The sequence below is a fragment of the Silene latifolia genome, chromosome X (genome assembly GCF_048544455.1).
Source record: "Silene latifolia isolate original U9 population chromosome X, ASM4854445v1, whole genome shotgun sequence".
Taxonomy (NCBI): Eukaryota; Viridiplantae; Streptophyta; class Magnoliopsida; order Caryophyllales; family Caryophyllaceae; genus Silene; species Silene latifolia.
The window spans coordinates 261,416,783-261,420,639 of NC_133537.1; the positions used below are offsets into that span (position 1 = coordinate 261,416,783).

The 3,857-nt window shown below is 38.6% G+C and overlaps 1 non-coding gene across 1 annotated transcript; it reads left to right on the forward strand.

Annotated features, from left to right (window-relative positions):
• Nucleotides 1-952: 952 nt before the first annotated feature.
• Nucleotides 953-1,059, forward strand: LOC141624563 (small nucleolar RNA R71). The gene has a single exon (XR_012534369.1). It is a non-coding gene; the product is annotated as a small nucleolar RNA R71 (small nucleolar RNA).
• Nucleotides 1,060-3,857: the final 2,798 nt, after the last annotated feature.

Genomic DNA, 3,857 nt, shown 5'->3' on the forward strand with positions numbered 1-3,857 from the left:
TTGCATAATTTCTTCCTTGTCACTAGCTTCCACAACTTTATCCTCAACTTGCTTCTTCGGTGCTTCATACCTTGTACCACTTCTCAAGTGAATGGCACTAACCGTTTCATGTCTTGGGGGATTACTTTGAGGTGGTAATTGCCCCTTTTGTCTTTGTGAGCTTGAAGATGCTAGTTGAGTCAATTGGGTTTCCAACATTTTGGTGTGAGCTAGGATGTTGTTGATGGTGGTTTCCTTTGCTTGACTATCCTTTTGCATTTGAGTGAAAAACTCTTGTTGATTCTTTTGCATTTGAAGGACCGCTTTTTGAACATCAAAACCTTGGTCATTTTGTTGATTGTATGGAGATTGATTTTGGTAACCTTGGTTTTGGTTGTAAAAGGGTCTTTGATTTTGGTTTCTCATGGGAGGTGGGGTGTATGTTGTTTGAGGGTTTTGAACATTTTGGCTTTTGTATGAGAGATTTGGATGGAATTTGGTGTTTTCATTGTGATAGTTGGAATAAGGGGTACCACTCTTGTATGCTTGGAAAGCATTCACTTGTTCATTTGTTCCCCTACATTCACTTGGGTCATGTCCCAAAGTTCCACAATTCTCACATATCCCACTTGGGATTGATGAAGATGCCGTCATGGCATTAACATGATGCTTTGGTGATTTTGAGGCTTCTTCAAGTCTAGCCATAGCCTTTTCAAACTTCAAATTGATGGTATCAATGTGAGCACTAAGTTGAGCACCCAATTGAGTAACGGAGTCCACTTCATGCTTTCCCCCTCTAGTAGCCTTGCGAGGTCTACTATATTGTGAGTTATGGACCGCCATTTCCTCAATTTTGTTCCAAGTTTGATTGTCATCAACTTCGGTGAACATTCCATTTGATCCCATGTTGAGAATGTTCCTTGAATCTTCATATAGACCGTTCCAAAATTGTTGTACCAAGAACCACTCGCTAAGTCCATGGTGAGTACATGAGCGACAAATTCCTTTGAACCGCTCCCAAGCTTCATACAAAGATTCTTCATCCCTTTGCTTAAAACCCGTAATTTGAGCTCTTAGCATGTTAGTATTTTCCGGTGGGTAGAACTTTTTGTAGAAAGCTAGAGCCAACTTTTTCCAAGAATCAATTCCGAGAGTGGCCTTATCAAGGCTCTTCAACCATTGTTTCGCGGTGCCAATTAGAGAAAAAGGAAATAAGACCCATCGAATTTGGTCTTGAGTTACACCGGTTTGAGAAATCGCATCACAATAGTCACAAAAAGCCTCCATATGAGAGTGAGGGTCTTCACTAGGCATCCCCCCAAATTGGCTTCTTTCGACTAATTGGATAAATGCGGATTTGGCAATGAAATTTCCGGTTAGATGTTATGGTGTGGGAGTACCATTGGGTAGGTTCTCCTCGGTGGGTACGGAATGTGATGAAAACTTAGGCATTGTGGGTTGATTTTGTGTTGCATTTTGTGTTGGGTTCTCCTCACCTTCTCTTGCAAAAGGGTTGATGAACTCAATAGTTGGTTGAATATCTACAACCTCACCAATACCTCTCAAATTTCTCCTAGCAAGTCTTCTATTGGTTGTCAAAGTTCTTTCAATTTCACGATCAAAAGGTAACAAATCACCTTGTGACCTTCTAGACATGCAAAATATCAAACAACTCGAAAACAATTAGAACAAACCTTAAGGAGTTTTACTTCCCCAAGGCAAAGAAAGACACAACTAATAACAATAAAAGAAAATCTAAATCAAGTTAACACCGTCCCCGGCAACGGCGCCATTTTTGGCCGGACTATATGTTTTCGGTAACTTGTCGTTAGGAGCACCTAGACCAAAACACAATTTATAGCTTCACAAACAACTCTACAATTAGTAAAGAGGCAAGTAAAGGTCGGATCCCAAGGGACGGGAATTGAGATGAGATTTCTATTGCAACTAGTGGTGTCTTAGGGGTGTCACAATTGGGGTTGATGTAGAAGGTCACTAAACTAAATAACAATGAAAGTAAATAAGCAAGATGAAGTAAAAAGGGTTGTAAACAATTGATAAAAAGCACTAGGATGTCATGGGGTCATAGGGGATTCATGGGAATTGATCATACAAACATGTTCTCAAATTATAAGCAAGCAATTATTGTTGTGATGGATTGAGTTGGGTTATATCTTACAATCCTAGGAAAGTTTGGGTCCCGGAGCCGAATCGATTAGATTGTACAACACCTACAAGTCGACTTAGTCTTCCCTACTCAACAACATGCATGGTCTAATGAGACTCGAGTTGGTTTATATCTTACAAGTCTCATTGAAAAAATAGGTGATGGGTAAAAAATGCAAGGATTCATAGGCTCGTATTTCATCAAACATAACATGTGCATGAGTTGAGATCAAAACAAGCAAGCAAATAAACCATGAAAGCATATTAATTTAAGCATGAATCATTCTCCATGTTGGTTTCCCCTAATTACCCATTAACCCTAGCTATGGAACTACTCACTCATTATCATGTTGAACATGCTAGCAAGGTTGTCAATCATACCAACAAAGTGAAACATGATGAACAAATGAAAGTAATTAGCAATAATTAAAAACGGATTAAGAGAATTATACCTACTAATGATTCCAATAATAAAGCAAAGAATAAAAGAAGTACTTGATGCTTGATTGAGAGGTTGTCAATCTCCCAATAATAACCCAAATAATCTTCAATTACCCAAAATAAAGGATGAACAAAAGAGAGATTAAGGAAATAAAACTTGTATTAAAACTTGATTAATTGTTGATTACAAAACTAAAGAGAGATTTGATTGATATTAACTAGTCTAAGAATTGATAAGAAGAACATGCCCTTCTAATTAGACTAATGGGGTATTTATAGTGGGGATTAGGTGTAGGAATTAGGGTTAACTAAGGGCTTAAATGACGATTAAGTCCCTACTTAGGGAAACGCCGGTATTTTTGAAAGGATGGGCATCTTTCTTTGAAGCTTGAAAAACGAAGTTGTGCTGCCATGGAATCCGTGCGTCTTAGGCACGGGACGGCCGGATTCGTGAGTTGCTGCCCGGGCGTCTTTGGGAGAAGACGGGCATCTTCTGGTTGCTGCTGCCCGGGCGTCTTTGGGAGAAGACGCACGGATTGTGGCTTGGTGGACGGGCGTCTTCTTTGGAAGACGCACGGATTGTCATGCAGCGTGCTTTCTTCTTCTTTTCTTCCCTTTTCTTCATAAAATCCTTGGGTATTTCCTCGGGGATGCAAGGATCTTTTCTCATCATTGCCCATCTACTATAGTATGTACAAAGGTCTTCTAATCTTGTCTCTCCTTGATGCTTGGTCATTGAATTCAATCAATTTAGTCTCGTTTTACAATAAAAATGCAAGGTTTGCACTCCTTTCCTACCAAGGACACAAAACCTCAAAGAATATGCAAAACAAAGAACTAAAGACAATTAATGACCCAAATATGCACTAAAAAGCATGGGAACAAGGCTAATTCGGGGACTAAATATGCTCTAATTATGGTCACATCACTTATATACAACTTTTTCCTCTGTTTCGTATTCTATTCGACGTTGCTCTTCCCTTTCCAGATCCAAACTCTTGTAATTTCTTTTCTCTCTTTTATGTTATTTTCCTTTTGCATATCTCTTTTTATCATGTTGTTTATTATTTCTTTATCTTTCGTTCTTGCTTTAATTACCATTATGCATAGCTAATTTCTCTAATGCTAGGATTAGGGGAGCCATAATAGTTAATCGATGATGCTTTAATTGGTTTAGAAGGTTTTGTTGTGAGAATTGTTTCATCGCAATATAATTGTAATTGTTAGGTTGAATGCATGCAACTGAATCAATTAAACTGGTTAAATTCAGA